The 19,504-nt window shown below is 40.5% G+C and overlaps 1 long non-coding RNA gene across 1 annotated transcript; it reads left to right on the top strand.

The window, feature by feature from the left end:
* The first annotated feature begins 325 nt into the window (after nucleotides 1–325).
* On the top strand, nucleotides 326–5,180 carry LOC108640655. The gene is made up of 3 exons (XR_001921340.1): nucleotides 326–414; nucleotides 1,552–1,742; nucleotides 4,882–5,180. It is a non-coding gene; the product is annotated as an uncharacterized LOC108640655 (long non-coding RNA).
* Nucleotides 5,181–19,504: the final 14,324 nt, after the last annotated feature.

Below are 19,504 nucleotides of genomic sequence, written 5' to 3'. Positions count from 1 at the left end.
CCTTCTGCTTCCCCTGGAGTGCTGAGAACATTCAGTACTTATTAAAGAAGGCATTAAAAATAAGCTGAAATTTGCATATCCCTTTTTATGATTTCATTTTTTAAAAATACCAGAATAGCCATTTATAGCTGTTCTTCTTGTGAGGAGTCAGACAATAACAGAAAATGAAAAAGAGGGGATATACCCTTCACTCAGCTACATGACTGCCTGTTGTGGTGGTGTATGGGGGTTCCTTTTCTTTATAAAAGCTCATCCTCTGCCTGACCCTTTCTCAGCAGCTTTTCTCCTACAACTCTAGGAACTGTCAAGCCTTTGAGGCAATGACTTGGAGAAGAGAAAGAGAAGAAATCCCATTCTCCAGGCAAAAGGCCAAAAGGACAATTATTGGGTGATATTTCTGTAAGTCACAAGGAAGTAAGTCCCAAGGATTTTCTTTTGTATTATGTTACAGGGGGTCTAAGCTGCACCAGCCAGCCCAGAGATGTTGGTCACCACAGAAAACTATTGTGATTAGTGCATGCCAAAATTTCCTCAGGGGTTTTGGCCCCAAAAAGCTTCCAGGGAAATCACTTGTAAAATCTGATTCAGAAAAACACATAACCAATATCAAGTACATCTTCATGTTATCTAAAGCCTTGGGTCTTATGTTTGCCTTGTGTGTTCCCACATCCAGTATGGTGCCGTGCAGAGAAGGCCTAAGAATACATATAAAACTTCCCATAAAGAATTTAACATGGACAAGAAGAGCAGGTCTTTCATGAATTTGTGCTTTCAAGTCCTAGAAAATGTACTTGCATTTTACAGCAATAGCTTGCAATCTGTGTTTCAATGGATTTATATTTGTGGGAGTGAGTAGCATTATTTTTACTCTGGAAATATTCTGAAGTTGAGTTCCCCAAGGGACCTGAGGCCAAACGAGGGCTAAGGAGGGTACCTTTGGCTTCATGCATGCTGCTTGCTCCATGCACTCTAAGGAGAATTTTGAGTTAGAAGAAGTGCAACCATGCCTCATCAAGGTGCTTTTGCTAGGGTTGTTAATGGAGCTGGCCTGGCTGTACTGTGTGTGCCTCTGCAGGCTAGGTGAAACAACTATAGAAATGGAAAGAAGCAGAAATTTTAAAAAGAAAACTGTGGCAGATTCCTTCCCACTCCGTGGGATTTTTTTGAATCAAAAATGAACTTCCCACACAATAAGGGCCTGCTAATTCTTTCTACATGTTTGCACACATTTACTTGTATGCACAAAATCCTGCATTGCACAAACATTGGAGTATTTCCACAGGTTCATGCCTGTAAGTATTTCTTTAGATATAAAGCCACTGGTCTACTTTCAGGTGCGACACTGGATGTAAGAATAGAAACATAGAATCATCAAGGTTGTAAGAGACCTTTAAGATCAAGTCCAACTGTCAACCTAGCACTATCTAAATGGAATTCACAGTATAGGAGAAAGACTGATGAAAACCAAATTGCCAACAAATTGTATTTAGTTTTCGGAACACTGAACTGTGGAGTTTCATATCCTGAGACATTTCTTTTTTTGTATTCAAGAACAGGACAAAATGAAGTTGATGAAAATTCCTCGTTTCCCCACCAAGTGCCCTTACCTGCATGCTCGTGATTCCCACAGCTCTTGCCCAGGAGATCCTATGTTCACCCAGCCTCTTGTGTTGAGGGTGTTGTCTTGGTACATAGAAACAGGTATTTGACCCACCTCTGCTAAAGCCAATCTCACTTCCCAGGTAAGATGACTGGACATTACTGTTATGCTTCTTTAACCATCTTTCATAAGAAGACTCAGCAGCCTTGTACTTACCCGAGCCAGAGAGCCAAAGAAACAAAAAGAGGGATATAATATAACCCTCCTTTGGGAACCAAGCAATGAAATTTAAGGCTGTGGCTGTGACGTTCTTTACCAGAGCTAGATATTAACACGTGATTCCTTTTATTTTAAAAGGAAAATATTTTCAAATCTCCCACAGCCCCTGCTTTCAGAGCTTTCAAAAATCAAATTAATAACTAAGCTGAAGGAGAAGGAGAAAATACTAAATGTCCTGCACTCAGTAAAACTATGCCAGTTTTAAGTAGATTAGTAGCATTTCCCTTCAGAGCCTCTTTTTATTTTATTCTATATAAAATTCTGAGCAACATAAAAATTCCCCTGATCTTGTGAGATCTTTTGGCATTTGCAAAGGCTTTTCAGGCAGCTGTTAAACAATGATATTTTCCTTTGTAATTGGTATTAAAAAGTCTTTCCCTCTATTTGTGTATCAGTGGCAGACTGAAAACTTCTAGATTCAAAATTGCAAGGAGCCTGGCAGTATGGATTGAAACCCCAGGGCTGACATATGGTCACATTTGGGACTGATGGCAGACTTCACTAAAACAACTCTTCAGAGACCAAATTTCCTGAGTACAGGGGGAAAGAGATTACTAAAATCACAGGAAAACTTTCCATCCCTCCCTGTCATTCACCTATTCTACTGTATATATATAGATAGATAGATAGATAGATAGATGTATATGTATACATATATACATACATATGTATATATATGTATATATATGTATGTACATATATGTATATATATGCATATATCTAATAGATAAGTTGGTACTCTCTTAGCAGCTACTAATAACTATTATAGGCAAAAGACCAATGTGTGTGTGATATGACTAATATTTACTTATTTAGAATTCCTATTTTTGGCATAAAAACTGCATATCTTGTATAACCCAAATACATGTGCTTGATGGAAAGACTTGTAAGGTGTATTCATAAAATAAAATTTTATTTATTTTCTGAAAGGTTTCAAGGCTGCAGAAAAACACTATTTATGCCACAAATTACATCAGTGGTTTTTAAAGTAGTTGAGCCTGTGGACTGCTGCCAGCCTGTAATGTCTCTCCCAGTTAGTCCTCACCACACTAATTGAAAATACCACTGATGTGGTGTCCAGCTCTCTCTGTGGACTACTAATTGCAGTTTTGAAAGTCACTGCTGAAAACCATGTCCATAATGCTGGTGGCTACTAAGCTGTTCTGAAATCCTGAAAATCACAGTTCCTGCTTTTCATTTGGTCCCCAGTCTCATACGAAATCCTTGTAGCAATGACAGAGTGAAAAAGTTAAGCACATCCCATTGCAGTTTGTTAGAGTACAAGTGTCAGAATTTTTTTTCCTTTTTAAGTTGAAGTACAAAGCTGACTCTGAATTATGCATGCCTAGAGTAATTCTGCATTGAATTAAATCACTAATCCTGGTGTAAGCACTCCCTCTGAATTAATTTTTAAATTAATTTTTTTCCCTCCATGTCTTTCTGTTTTGTTGATTGTGGTTTAAAGATTGGGCTGAGCACATGAAATAGTGAGAATCTTTTTCTCATGTACTATATGCCTAGTACCATGCTATTAGCATAGAATCCTTCCTACATGGAAATAGCTGAATACTTTCTCATTGGCAATTCAGAATTCCCAGGTTACTTCAGCTGTCACAAATCCCAACAGCTAACATGCAGATACAGTCTCTGTTGTAGAGATATCTGAAGATATCAGCTGCAGTGGGTAATGGCAGCAGGGTGACCCTTCTCTCCCTTCACCACGTGTCCAGCCAGCCTGACACTCTTGCTTTAACCTAATGACACCACTCCAAACACACATCATGTCTTGGGATGAGCCGTGTGTTACCCGAGCAGAAGTGCAGAAAATGCCATGACCCTACCAAAGCACCGTCCCTGCCCTTGCCCAAATCCATCCATCAGTCCAGCTATTACTCCTGCAGGATGCTGCAGCCCTGAGGACAAGGGTAGGCTGGCTGACATCAGCAACTGCTGAGGCAGGAGGATGAGTCTGCCCATAGCACAACATGCTATCTCTGCATGCCAAACATGAGGAGACACACAAAATGTCCTTCAAATTTGGGGTCTTCCTTAGTGCTAAGACCTTCATCCCTCATCCTCAACTTGGCTGCCTTGTCTCACAGCGACTGTGGTGCCACCATCGTTGCTGGGACTGGTCCCATACAATGGTGCCCACAGGGGTGGTTGTAGCTGTACCCCACAGCTCCCTGCAGCCACTGAGGAGGAGGATGGAGAAGTTTCGCCTCCACCTCAATGCTGCCAGTCTCAAGGGCAGCACCCAGGGTGGGAATAGGGTTGCATACAGCACAGGGGCTGCAAGTACCTCTCTGCCAGCACCAAGAAAAGGCAAGTGAGTGCTCCCTCTTACATCTGTGTGTTTGCTGTCTGCACATGATTCTCATCACTGCCACATTCAGGGGACTCTCTGCAGCAGGGTTGTGTGAATGTTAATTAAACTAATCCCAGATTTTATGTGTCTAGCTGATAAGACAGGCTGGTAGTGCTCTAAATTTAGATTTGTTGGGAGCTGTTTGAGAAGACAAACATAGACAGAGCTGCACTGATGTATCCTGCAGCAGCACCTTCACTCTCAAAATGGCATCAGTCCATGGTAAATGGGCTGAATAAATAATGTGGGACAGCCCTGCTAACGACAAAAGTGTGGTTATATGTCAACAGTATCACCTGGCCAAGCCTAGAACAGGTTACACTCCTGTCACCCACGTGTGGACTGTGTTCAGAAAAGGGAGATGCAGGAAGTGACACGCTTTAACTCGGTAAACAATATAAAAATGGAAAACTCACCCTAAATAAACAAACAAACAAATACACACCCCCATAAATTGAAAATTGTGACTTTGGACTGACATTGATATTTTTACTGTGTTTGACTGAGATTGACTGCTTTTGACTTTTTTGCTGCTCAGTTGTGTCAATGACTTAAAATATTGTCCTGAGGGGGTTTTTTGTGTCTTGGGTTTTGGGTTTTTTTTCAAAAGAGGTCTCTGATATTGCACCCCCAGCTTTGTGCTTGCATCAGTTTTATGGAGCATCTGAGGCTGGGTGCCTTGAGTGGCTTCTGCAGATTGAATTTACTGAAAGTGCCTCACGTTGTACCCCGGCTCGAGCACCCAGTCTACGGTCCTTGGAGGGGCTGCCTGCTGGAGAAGAGAGGTCTGGAAATACAAGTGAATGAAACAAAGAAAGAGCAGTGGGAAAACAGAAGAACATGAAAGTTGTGACAGAGTCTTCAGCTTTCAGAGGGCTCTTATTTACTCCTTTATATGCTTTACTGGAAAGATGAGTAGCTTGCGGTTTCCAGAGAGAGTCAGCAGGTAAGGCTGATAAATGTAGTCAGCTGCCCTTATAAATCTGGTCTTTGGCACTCAGGGATAATGAAGTTTCTGTAGGATTTGGGTATGCAGACCTTTTTTCATCCTCTTTGGTGCCCCTTTCACTTTGTTCTCAAAAGGACAGTACTTGTACCTGTGGATTTGTACCTGTACTTCTTTAAGACTGTACCAAAATCCTGACCTTTCATGCCACCTACACTTTCTGTTCAAAAATGACCTATTGCTTGGATGGAAAAGGTTATTTTTTAGTCTGATCTGATCCTTAGCACTATGCTAATCTTTTACAAACTGAGTTTTTCATACATTTTCACATTTCAGAATTTCTACTGAAAACTGTAATTATTACAGCTCTAATTATTCTGTCATTTACACAGTTTTATTTCCATTTTGGCATAATTGGCTACTTGATTGTAAAATGCTTTCTTTATGACAGTGTTTTCCTTGATAGGGTCCTCTGACCATCTATCAAGAAAAAGGTGTTTTTCCTTTCCTCATTACTACAATGACATCAAGAAATGGTAGCTTGTTGAATGATATAAATGTTAGTGAATATTGTTCTCCAGAAAACCATTTCTCCCTTTTCCATCCACAAGCAAAAGTTATTGGTTTGCTTGAAGGTATTTGAATTTCACATCAGAGAAAACCCTCAGTTACAAATCATTCTGATGTGCAGGACTTGCCACCCCACCCTCACTGGAGAACTGAACTGCTGCTGGATCATGATATGGGGGCATCTGTGCAGATCATGACATGGAGATATCCATGCAAATCACAAAATGAGGACATCTGTGTTGCCAAGTCCATTCACAGCAGCTGAGGATCTGACCCACACTCACATATGTCAGTAGTGATGGGTCAACAAAAGATCTGGGTTTTGTCAACTCTGTGTTTACTGACTGGAAAGCCAGTAAACAGACAATTGTGTTTTTCTGTTTGTTTTAAAACAGGCTGTGGGAAATAGTAAAGGTTTGAAGTATAAGCCAAAGGGCTGATAAACATCCCGTGTGATTGACAGCTCTGCCTGCACAGGACCTACAGTGCAGAACCCTCTTGTTCTTTGTTGGAAAGGATCAAATCCACTGTTTCTAAGATATTTTCCTGAAGTCTGTGAGGAAAGAAAGGACAAAGAGCTATTTGGGGAAAAAAATGGTCTGGAAAAGAAGGGTAAGCCCTTTCCTCAGAGTCTTCTCCCACTGCAGCTGACAGAAGCACATTTTCAGAATGAGTAGACAGGATTCATTGCACCATGTCATCATAAAGAAAACATTAAACTGACCATAGAAACTGCACTCTGAAATTGCCTATTTCTCATCAGCGATTATAAAAGGCAGTGTCCAGTTACTAGCACTAACTCACACCTCTTTGCCGTAGACATCTCATATTAGACGGTGAGAATCTCCCCTTGCTATGGACAATGTTGCCTGGTGATGGATATCCGAGTGAGGACTGTTGCTATGTTTTACCCCTTATCCTAAGGATACCAGTAGCTTTATGCCCCCTGTACCATATTGTGATGTAGCATTGTTTTATTTTATAATGCTGGCGGGCATATATTCATGGGAGCAGTAGCATACAGTGCATGATTTAAAGGTGGTAATTGCTCATCTGGTATATTCTAGGGAATCAGCCTGCTATTTAAAATACTCTGAAGCTCCCAAGCAAAAGCTATTTTTTCTCTCAACTGGAAACAGATCTGGCTGATAAATGTATAACTGCTGTAGCATGCCAAGAGATGCTTTAGCACACAGGAATATTGTGATAGTAGAGGCAGAAATTTGACACTACATCTTGAATATAGGGCACAAATTCCCACCTAATCTGAAGACCAGAAATAAAAAGAGTAAGATTTGAAATAGGGCATTTTTTTTTGCTCATATGAAATTGAATCACAGAATCATAGCATTATAGAATAGTTTGGGTTGGAAGGACTTATAAAGGTCATCTAGCTACATTCTCTTTCAACTGAATGTCTTCAACTGGATCAGGTTGCTCAGAACCCTCTGCTTACCTTCCTTGTACTACTGAAGGTGTTAAAAGCAATGTTACCACCTGCCTGACTAAAGCAAGCAGGGACTTATGGCACCCACTGAGCTCTGGGTAATTCTGGTTGTGATGAGACTGAAATCTTTCAAATGAAAAGGCTGGTCATTTCTGACAGGAGCAGAACCACTGGAGACTACTGTCTGAGACATGTCGTAGGCTTTGGGAGAGATCTGCCCCTATGCATTTGGAAACAAGGACAGGCTGTGAGCCACTGTATGTCTTTGTGCTGTGCTGGCTATGGCTTGTGTCAGCTGTGCTAACCAACTGGGCCAGTGAGGCACACAGGGACATTTGATCTCCTGCAATACGACAGTTACCCTTTAGCATACCACAACACAAAGAAAGGGCTTGCAGACACTTCAGAGAAAAAATAAAGCATATGAATACATACAAGCATACTCAAATTAGTCTTATTTGTTTGAAACTGGAGGCAGCACTGCTTGCATGAGCCTGCTGCACTATTACTGGTCACCAGCTGCAAAAGCTCCTGGTCTTATTCCCATTCCCTCACATAGGATGAGGAGTCAGTTTCCTCAAGCAGCACTGTGCCACCTCAGGCTGTTCCTATCCATCCCTTCCAGCTGCCCAGGGCAGCAACCTCCAGGAGGAGAAGCAAGAATGAGAGCGGGATACTTTGTCCCTCATCAACCAGGCAGGGAAAGAGCCAGCAGGGCAGTTACCACTACCACGAGGGCAACAACTGAACCCAAACTGATGAAGGGCATCGGATCTTTGAACTGAAAAAAAAAAGGCACAGAACAAAGCTTTTTCAATAAAAAGGTATTCTTATTAAGCAATTGTTGGATACAGTGTAGAAGATAATTGCCTAAATTAAGTTGTATGGAGAAAGTAATCCTGTAGCCACTCTGCTGTCTGCTCTGGGACATAAACTAATTTCCATTCTTGCAGGAGTCAGATAGCTGCAGGTATAATAGAAATGCATTTACTAGCAGCCACAGAAGAAGCTATATATCTCTCATCAGAACTGTTGGCATGTTGCTGGGAGTACTGCTGGCCATCTGAGCGGAACACGAGAATAGGACCTGCTCAGTGCAGTAGGGACATCTCCACCTGTGAGTGTAGCCCTGTCACCATGGCAGAGGTGCCAGTGTGTTCCTGATTTCAATCACTAAACAGCAGTACTAAGATACCCTGGTAAGTTTGTGTGGGAATGATTTCTGAATCTCAGTTGCAGGGAATAAGAGTCCATGAGAGCTGCCTGTGGTGGCACATAGGCAGCTAAAACACTGCTGTTTCCCTCCCACTGAGAAAAGCTTATGCTTTAGGTCAGCTGCAGGACCTTTCCCTAAGGGAACTGAAACCAAGTCCTGGAGGACAATGCAGACTTGAGGACTCCCTGTCTGAGGATAGGGGTTTCCAGATACCCGCAGCACACCTGCCTGTGGCAAAACCAGGGTGTGATTTGGAAAGGGAGAAGTAGAACCAGCATGACATCCCAGAGATTATTAGGTCTTTTTTTGTTTGTTGATGAGGCATGAGGTGCATTGCAGGTGTGCAGGGAGCACGATCAGTGCTGCTGCTGCAAATCCCAGGCTTCCTGATAAAATAAAGACCTGGGCTGTGTGTAGTTAAACCCACAAAGAAGGACCATCAAGGACTGCCAGAAATACATAATGGATACTGCCTTTACAGGAATTTTGTTGAGTGCCATGTATCCAGTGTTGCTGAAAATTTCTGTGCACTTGTCCATTTCCTCAGAAAACTTCTTTCTCTCCCACAGCAGCTTGCGAGGCATTTTTGAAAAAGTTTACCCCTGGTTACAGGCTGTGATTCAAGGTTCTGCATTTACCTCCCAGTTCTGCTGCTGACTCTCCCTTTAGGTCCTGTGTAACACACTGTTCTAGTTTTAGCTTGGATAGAGTTAATTTTCTTCTTAGGTGGCACAGTGATGTGTTTTGAATTCAAGATGAGAATCATGTTGATAGCGCACGTTTCAGTTGTTGTTAAGTAGTGCTTATTCAAAGTCAAGGACTTTCCAGTTTCCCATGCTCTGCCAGTGAGCAGGTGCCCAAAGAGCTTGCCAAAGGGATATTCCATACTATAGAATGTCATACTCAGGGAGTTGGCTGCGAGAGGCTCCTCGCTGCCTGGGGACAAGCTGAGCATCAGTCAGTGGGTGCTAAGAAATTGTATTGTGCATCACTTTTCTTCTTGAGTTTTATTCCTCTCTCTCTCTTCCTCCTTTTCATTATTATTATTATTATCTTTATTATTACAATATTTTATTTTGTTTCAATTAACAAACTGTTCTTATTTCAACCTACGGGTTTTACTTTCTTTCTGATTCTCCTCCTGACCAGAGGAGGGGAGTGAGTGAGTGGCTGCATGGTACTTAGTTGCTGACTGGGGTTAAACAACACACAGGGACTCTGAGCCTGGCTTTAAAGTAGGAATAATAAGAATGTCCTTTCTCCATCTCTGTTTTAACTCATGCTTATTTGTACAGCAAGATTTTGTGTCAGCCCAGGCAGCTCACTGTGGGGAAGAAAAAGAGAAGGGCAGAGAGCCCACTAGTGTAGCACCACCCGATGAAACAATTCTACACAACTCAGAGGAGAGAAACTGGGCACCTGTTTGACAATCTGTCTACACTACAACATATCTTACCCAGGGCAGGGACTTCCAAAGGAGTGCATGACTTTCAACAAAGCTTTCAGCACCTGGTGAGGTGTGCAATCAGTCCCTGAGGGCAGTGCTGGCCAAGCCATATTTGCTCACAGGCTGCAGCTGGTGCCTGAGCTCCCGGCTGGACGTGACATGTTAAAGTGAAGCCGATCACAGTCCTTGGTCCACACAAACAGTAGTAGTCTCCCCACTTCCTCTGATTTCTGGAAAACACACAGAGACACAGCATCTTCAAAATTAATATCGCTTTGTTAAATCTCCTTAAAAGAGACCAGTGACCTCCAGGTTACTAAGGATGGGACAGACATACAGCATGGTTGTTAGTATCTCCTCTCCTTAGGAAAGCAGGCTAAAAATTATAATTTCTGGTTTTGCTGTTTCTTCTGGCCTTTAAGAGATGCTTCCGATCTTTGATCCCAATTCTGACTCCAGCTGCAGCACTGGACAGTGGAACACTTCCACTGGTTTTATTCGAGTGAGTCTGAATTTTCATATCAGTAGTTGAGATAATGAACTTTTCCTTTCCATTTGCTGGTAACTATTTCCTTTATTTTACTGTGGACTTAAAATAAAAATTTCAAGATACTTTGAATTGTGTCTTTACTGATGTTAAAGTATATTTATGGTTGGATTTTTGCTGCTTTCATCCTGAAGACATTAGCAGAGGGAGCTATTTCAGTTATGTAAAAATCTTTTACATTAGATATCATCTTTGGGATCAAGAGGACACTCATGGGCATTTGCAGTACAGCCAACAGCAATTTGACTTTTATGATAATGCAATTATGTTTCTATTTGTACATGAAAATAGCAATCTCCTATTTGCTGAGATCAAATGTCAGATCTCAGGAGGGGTATTTTGCAGACCCCAAGCTTGTCAGTTGTTACCCAAAAAAGACATGAATGCTACAGACATCAAGATTTCTAAAAAGACCCAAAAAAACCCCTGCAAGCAACACTGTATGCTTGGCAAGGCACTGTTTGGCTTAATACCACCACTTTTTATTTTAAGATTCTAGATAACTTTTTCACTAGAGAAATAAAAGGACTCGATAATGAGAGAATTACAGATTTGTTTGCAATATAAGGTGTTTGTTAATTCTCTGAACGCTTTATCATCACTTTAGGTTTTGCCATGAAACTTTCATGATAATAAACTGTTTGAAGACTTTTAGCTAATGCCTTAAAACAAATTCCACAATGATTTAAAAGTAGACTTTGTACTGAAGTAAAATAAAAGGTGAGTTTTTCATCTGTATTTACCAGCTGATACTAAAATGTTAATACAGCCTACTGAAAAATAGTTCTAAACTTTAATAATTGGTCAAGATATATGAAAACATACTGAAAAGTAATGCAATTTTGAAAGCTGAAGCATTGAAAATTACTGACAGGGTTTGAACTGTTTCCTCCTTATTTAAGGCCTCCCCTGTGCTCAAGCACAGCAGATTGAAATATGCTGCATTCAGGCACAACAATGCTGCATCTGAACTGAAAGTCTGGCAATCACTAGGTACCTCAAAGAGAAACTTTGAGACCTTTTAGACAAAACAAAAAATACTATGTGAATTCACAGTGATCAAAATTTTTCCTAGACAAGCCATGCACTGCTTCTGGCCCCTCTGCTAAGGTCTTTCAGTGAGCTACAGGAATAGGAATTTTGTTTGTATTAGGTGACAGATCAGTGTCAGATCCATTTCTCTCTGAGAAATCAGGGTGATTTCTTGTTTATAGTCCTTTAAAGACAATATTCATCTCCTCATTCTCACTGCTTCTCAGGACCTCATTGAAACAGTACAAAATTGAATCAGTGACAACATAGGAAAAAGATAGGCACCATCTCATGTCCAGTTCAATCGACATGCAAGATCACTAAGTGCTGTGCCAGGCAGGAACACGGATGGGCTGATGGTATTGAAGTGAGTTCATGTTCAGCCACAGACATGTACAAAGTCTGTTCCTGACAACACTTCTCAAAGTCTCCAAATGCAGTCCTATCACCTGCCTGCCAGACCTCAGAAAGCTGATGGCCATGTGGTTGCTAACAAACATGAGATATTCACAGAACCAGGGGTTCCTGGATTGCAAGTCTTCATTGCTGAGAAAACTACAGGGGCTGTGCTTTCATTAGCAAATTATTCAACACAGCGTGAGTGAATCAAGAGAGTGAAGCAGCTGGGAATGAGTCTACACATGTACACTGCTGGTGGCTATGCCTTTTCTCTTTGGATTAGATTTTGTCCCATCCCTTGGTGGAAAAGTCGTCTCCTTGCGTGTGGTTTGAAGCTGTCCGTGGTGCTGATCACAGGCTGCTCTGGGCCCCGGTGTGCCCCTATGGCTGGAAGTGCCACTGGCAACCCTCAAGCAGATCTGCCAGCCTGGTGCCTATGGAATAAATCTGCTGTGATTGCACCAAAATTGTACTAATGTGCAGGAAGCTGGGGGAATTCCTGTGAAAAAAGCAGTAATGCCAAAAGCAAAGGCCTCAATGCAAAGGCAGGTACAGATGAACTTGAAAACATTTACGATGTCATCTGGAATATATTTATTGGTATGATCTTTAGGTGTTCTAGCTAACTGGAGAGCAAAAATTCATATCACAGGCCTAGTAGCAAACAGTTTCCAGTAGCAAACAGGTTTATTTTCAATGTATTTTGACCTTGTGTAGTTAGTTGACGTAATGGTTGTGTATGGCATATTTGTCAAACTATATAAAAGTAATAATTACTTTGTGTTTGGCTCTCACAAGGTTTTTAGACTAAGATGGTAAACTTCAGTTAGAGACATCACTAGCTAAAGCACCCCATTTTTTATATCAAAAACATAAACACTACATATTTTGCAGTGTTTTAACACAGGGCAGGGCTAACAAAAACAACTACTTGTACAGATTTGCTTTTATCTCCTTAATGAATCAGTAACTCAGATTCTTTATTTAGAAAAAAAAAAAAAAGAAACAAGTAAGTTGCCTTCCCCTGCTAGTGCCATAAATTCTGACTCAGCAATATAAACTAGATCAAATGTAACTATTTCCATTGATTTAACTCAGCCTAACCTAACATTCAGGGATATTTCTTAGCTGAGCTAAATCATTTCCATGAGGTATAATTTAAGCTGATGTAAACCAAACAGACATCAGTGAAGTTTACTAATCACTGTTTCACACCTAAATGAGTGCCAATTTCTCTAGCACAACTCAGGACACGTTGTTGTTGAACAGGAGATGTAAGAGAACTCATCTTTTAAAAGAATAAAAATAAAGAGAGAAAAAGAAGAGTGACTGATCCTTAATGTTGAAGCTTTTTTCTAATGAGTTGAACAGGAAATGCTTACATGTTGTTTGTTAACATGGTTTTAATTATTTGCTAGAAATGTGGTTGTAAGTGTATTTCTGAGGTTAGATATCAAAACACTGATCCCATCTTCTGATTTATACATGTTTCCAAAGGCAATAATGATACTACTACTTCCTTTTTTTTCCCCCTTTTAACTCAAATACAGTCCTGGAAAGCTAAACAGGACAACACAGTAAAGAATTACAAGCACTCTGAAATAGCTTTTATAAAAGGCTAAAAACAGCTACTCTGAATGCCAAAATCTTAGTAAATCATCTTAAAGGTGACTGGTAGAATACTTCTATGTATTTAGAACTATTTTCATGTTATCCATCTACATGAATTATTGCAGTATTCAAATTTCATCTTCCTTTTGATGTGCTGAGCTTGATGTCTGTGGGTTTTGATAACCAACAAGTAACCTGCTGATGCTTGCTCCAGAGACACTGTGCAGTGGCCATCCTTGGAGATTCTCCAAACTCGACTGGACATGGTCCCGAACAACCTGTGATAGTTGATCCTGCTTGAGCAGGGAGATGCAACTAAACAATCTCCAGAAGTCACTTCCAAACTTTTTTTCCTTTTCAATTCTCCAGTTCTGCTTATTATCAGTTCTTACAGGTCTGTTCAAAGTTTGAGGCTGCTGATCTCTAACTCATATCTAAATCAGTATTTAATTTCCTTAGAGAAACCCTTATGACAAAAAAATCTACCACTTTATTCAGTCTATCTTTTCTGCTTCCTCTCTTCCGAAGCTGCCAATCAGCAGCTTTAAGTGGGAGAATGTTTTCAAAAGAGATTTCATTTGGGACATTTCCTTCAGGCAAAGAGTCATTTCAGAAGGAGAGTTAGTTCTGCTGAAGGTTAGTTTTCTTGTACTGATATCTAGTAAGATCAGCTATGGAGAGGGTGGTAGAAAATGCTAGTAAATAAAGCTAGTACTATGAAAATCAGATACTTGCTTTTTGGAGGAGTTGAGATTTTTATTTTGATTTTTGTTTTCATTCTTGTTTAGGGTGAAATGTCAAATTTCAAAACTGAGAAAAATATGAAAGAAAATTTTTTGAGGTAAATCAACGCATTTCAGTTCAGTTATGTTCCTTGAATTATAACAGTATATGTAATATATAGTTAACCACACTTTAAAAGGAAGATAAAGAAGAAACTTAAAAGGAAAGAAAGGCATACTCAAAATTCTGCAAATATTGAAATGCCCTGCTTCCATACTGTTGAACATTTTCCCTTTTTTCACCCCTCAAACCAAATTTTTAAAGAAATTGTCATGTCATTATGAAGTATTTTCAAGTCACCTAGGTTTGCGTTTTGCAATAAATGTACCTTTTGACATCTAAGATCCAGTGTGAATGGAGAACTTGGGAGACATGGGCTTTAGGACTAGCTTGGCTGCAATTTCACTGTATGACTTGGTAAATTGCCTCACTCCTGGTACCTGCTTTCTTATTCATAAAATATGGATAACATATAATGACTGTCTCTGTGAAGGAATCTCTTGTGCCTTGTAATGGAAAACACCACATGTAAGAGGTGGGTGTGAGAGACTGAAGTGATTTATGGTTTAAACATTGTTAAAATCACCGAAACCCACTCCCCCCAAATACACCTCCTGGATTTCAGGGAATTGGACTGTGAGTTAAGCCTCCTGATGGGAACTTGTCAAGGGATCAAACCCAGCCAGCACGAGTTTAGGAGAGGGCAGGTCCTGTCTGACCAACCTGATCTCCTTTTATGATCAGGTGACCCACCTGGTGGATGAGGGGAAGGCTGTGGATGTGGTCTATCTGGACTTCACCAAAGCCTTTGACACCATCTGCCACAGCATTCTCCTGAAAAATCTTGCAGCCCACGGCCTGGACAGGGGAACTCTCTGCTGGGTTAAGAACTGGCTGAAGGGCTGGGCCCAGAGAGTGGTGGTGAACGGGGCTGCATCCAGTTGGCAGCCAGTCACTAGTGGTGTTCCCCAGGGATCAATGTTTAATATCTTTATTGATGATCTGGATGAGGGAATTGAGTGTACCGTTAGGAAATTTGCAGGTGACACCAAGCTGAGGGGAGTGTTGAGCAGCTGGAAGGCAGGAGGACTCTGCAGAGGGACCTGGACAGACTGGAGAGTTGGGCTGATTCCAGCGGGATAAGGTTCAACAAGCCCAAGTGCCGGGTCCTGCACTTTGGCCACAACAACTTCATGCAGAGCTACAGGCTGGGGACAGAGTGGCTGGAGAGCAGCCAGGTAGAAAAGGACCTGGGAGTTTGGATTGACAGGAAGCTGAACATGAGCCAGCAGTGTGCCCAGGTGGCCAAGAAGGCCAATGGCATCCTGGCCTGTATCAGGAACAGTGTGGCCAGCAGGACCAGGGAAGTGATTCTTCCCCTGTACTCTGTGCTGATGAGGCCACACCTGGAGTATTGTGTCCAGTTCTGGGCCTCTCAGTTCAGGAAGGATATTGAGGTGCTGGAGCAGGTCCAGAGAAGAGCAATGAGGCTGGTGAAGGAACTCAAAGACTAGTCTTATGAGGAGAGGCTGAGGGAGCTGGGGTTGTTTAACCTGGAAAAGAGGAGTCTCAGGGGAGATCTCATCACTCTCTACAACTACCTGAAAGAAGGTTGTAGCCAGGTGGGGATTTGTCTCTTCTCCCAGGCAGCCAGCAGTAGGACAATAGGGCATGGTCTCAAGCTGTACCAGGGGAAGTTTATATTGAATACTAGGAAGAAATTTTTTACAGAGAGAGTAATCAGACATTGGAATGGGCTACCTGGGGAGGTGGTGGATTCACTGTCCCTGGAGGTTTTCAAGATGAGACTGGATGTGGCACTTAGTGCCATGGTCTAGTAACCACGGTGGTGTTGGATCAAGGGTTGGACTTGATGATCTCGGAGGTCTTTTCCAACTGAGTTGATTCTGTGATTCTAAAAAGAAGTAAATAAGGCTGGGAGGAGGCCATATCCCACAGACTCATTTGCACACTCTTTCCCTCCTTTGAGAGACTGGGCTGTTAATGCTAATGGCTCAAGCAGTCAGCAGGGTGCTTTGATAACAATGTGTTCTTCTATTAGTAAAAACCGGTAACTTATTCTTGTTTATTTTACCCCTGCTATTGTTGATTTGTATGAATTTTGAATTCCCAGTTAGCCTAAGGCTAGGAAATTTCTGGGTTCAGTGGAGTTACAATGGTCATAAGGAGAAAAGGACAAAACTGTGCGCAAACACCTCTGGAGAGTTGTATTTGTCTTTTTTCCCTCCCATCATCCCTCTCTGCCAAAATAGAGAGTCCTCCTCTACCAAGCACGACTGCTATGCCCAGCCAGAGAGCAGAAACAGGACTATGCAGTTTAAGAAGCCTTTACTCTTGTTAATTTAAAACATCAAAGGAAGAAAAAAATTGACCTTTGATCTAAATTTGTTTCGGTAATGTATTTGGATAATTAGAAGTTGCATTAGTAAATAAAAGAAATTTCTAAATGGTTATTATTCATCTCCAGTTGGTCAAAGAAAATCCTTTTTCACAAATGATACTTTCATTCTCATATTTAGCAATTTTCAATTTGAATTTATGGACAATTTTTTTAGTGTATTTTAATTTCAGAATTTCAACATTTGATTTAAAGTTTTAAAGGTTTTTCCTATTTTAATGTTATTCTTTGTCACATAGTGATGCAGTATTTGTGGTATAGCTGAAGCAGAGTATGACTTGAGTCATACTCAGCTTTGTATTTACATCCAGCGTTAAGGACAGATTGCTAATGGCAATTATTGTAGCATATTGATTCAAACCCCTTTTCACAACTGTATTATACTGAAAATAATCTTACATTTGTCAATTTAAGAAAGTGTGCAAAGTAAAGAATGCTCTTTAATTAGAATACGATGCAGTGGTGGGCTTTGCTACAGTAATGAGTCTTGCTTTTCTCAATTACTTTTGCCTTTTGATATGTCTTCCCTTCTTTTTTTTTTTCCTGCAACTTTAAAGTAACAGATGTACTGCATGTTTTGTTCCTTTGCATCAGGAGTAATCTTTGCCTTATCTACTAATTTGTCAACATCTTTTAAAACCAATTTTCTTTCTGCTAATATTATTACTTAATATTACTCTGTTTTTCAGCAGTCTTAATTAGAACTCCAAATTTGTTTTCCAGGCAACCTCAAACATAGAACTTCAATACTCAAAATTTAGTTATTTTCAAGTGTAAAGTTCAGGATTTCTCTAGAAGGCTTTGACATATATTTACAATCCAATCCAATCAGTTTACTTCAGCTGTCCTGCAATTCTATAAATACAAACACGCGATTGTCTCAGTGTGCTCTAATGGACAAATTCTTGCTGACAGAATACTGAGTGCAAAGAATGTGCAAGGCACTCAAATCCGTCTGAAGGGTTATTTATGCTTTGCTTTGCTGTGTTCTATTGATAGCACAACTGGGCAGAATTTGATTTTAATAATATGTGAAATCACTCTCCCTCTCAAGTCAAACACATCTTCTAAGGACAACCATTTGCAAAAACAACACAGCTGGACTTCTGCACAGCTTGAGTCCAATGCTGATTCCTCTCACTGATCACAGCTGAAGATACCTACTGTGAGGTCCAGCTCACTTACCTAGAAATGAGATATCTAGTTCAGTCTAGTATCTACACCCCTGCTGTAGCCAAAGGTGATTATTCCTACTGGCAAGAACCTGTCCATTTGTCTTAGACACCACTTTTCAACAGGGATAAACCCCAGATTGGAACTGATGCAGACAATGTACCTAACATTCAGAGGAAGAAGGTAGAAGACAAAACTCTGACCTTGTTTTTAATAACCTACTACAGACTACATTAACATCATATCCAAGTATTCATACATAGCAACACATATGTTGGAGTCTGTGGTACTACTTTCTGCCCTTCTTTGCTCAAAAGGGACTTGGAATAAATACAATCTACATTTCAAACATGTAAGAAAGACACCTCCTTCTTCTGAGTTTTAAGGTATAAGTATTACCGATACAGAGAAACATAAACCCACTCTGTGTTTTAAGAAATGCTATTAGGATGGAAAATGTGCCATAAGCTGAAGAAAAGATAGAAGAAACACATTTCAGCTTTACATTATTACCTAATGAGGTCACAAAAGGGAAAAAAAATCACCTGATTTGTGGGGCCAGATTAATCTCACCTGTGTTTGGCGGCTGAATGTAGTTCAAGGTGCAGACACTGAATTTTAGTCTCTCCCCCACATAGGTATCGAAAGGCTTGCTGGCAGTTAAGATCGTGCTGCAGTCAGCAGCTCAGCTGGGATGTCTTAAATGAATGGAATTGTAAGACTGCTACATATACCTGCTAAAAATAAACCCTTACAGGCACAGTTTTGGAGGCTGTGACTTTTTGTCTTCTGTATTTACACCACTACTGTCAGTATTTGTCTCCAGTGTATTTGCAGGTGAAAGAGGGTCTGGGCATTGTCTGATGTTATTTGGCAGAGAGAATTAGATACAGGGTTCTTTGTCTTAGAATTTAAACATCTTGGTGGTAGGTAGATGGGTGATCTGTGATTCTATGATACTACAACAGAGACAACATAAAGTGTGAAAAGAGAAAAAGTCAGCAGAAAAAGGAAACAATTTTCTAGGTCGTTCTATTTTAACTGCACTAATGCAGTGCCTGTGATTTCTCTTTTCCTATGACAATTAAGATATAAAGAGGTATTTATATTACATTTAATCTTATTGCTAGTTATAGAGAAGAAAGCTTCCTTCCTGTGAGATGAGTACCTAGCAAAGACATGAAGCAGTTTCTTGGCAGGAAGGCACAGATGGGCCACGAGGCCTACACTACAGTATTTGCAAGATAGACCTTCTTGTTTACATTTTTGCTGTTATAACTCAACCATGACAGTGGTCACGCATGCAGGTTTAATAAAAATTAGCAATAACTTTTGTAACCTGAGGCCAGAATTGACATCCCATAAAGAGATACCTTTATTTGTTTTCCATGAGTCATAGCATTTATGTGGGGTTTAATTTGCTCTTCTCTTTTTCGATCAAAAAAAGCTTCCAGAAAATAATCTTTCGCTAACATAGGTTGTAAGATGAAAGAAGAGGACATTCTGCCCAATCACAACTTCCCTGAAAAACAAAAATGTTGTTTGCATTATGAGTGACAGCAGATGAAATTAGTTTAATCATGAGATAAATGTTTCAAACTAAATACAACCTCAAGACACTCATTCTCTGAGGGAGCAAAACACAGAAAGCCTTAGGGAATAAGTGT

Source organism: Manacus vitellinus, unplaced genomic scaffold, assembly GCF_001715985.3.
Source record: "Manacus vitellinus isolate BGI_N305 unplaced genomic scaffold, ASM171598v3 scaffold_4_pilon, whole genome shotgun sequence".
Classification (NCBI taxonomy): Eukaryota; Metazoa; Chordata; class Aves; order Passeriformes; family Pipridae; genus Manacus; species Manacus vitellinus.
This window is presented reverse-complemented; position numbering and strand designations above follow the sequence as displayed.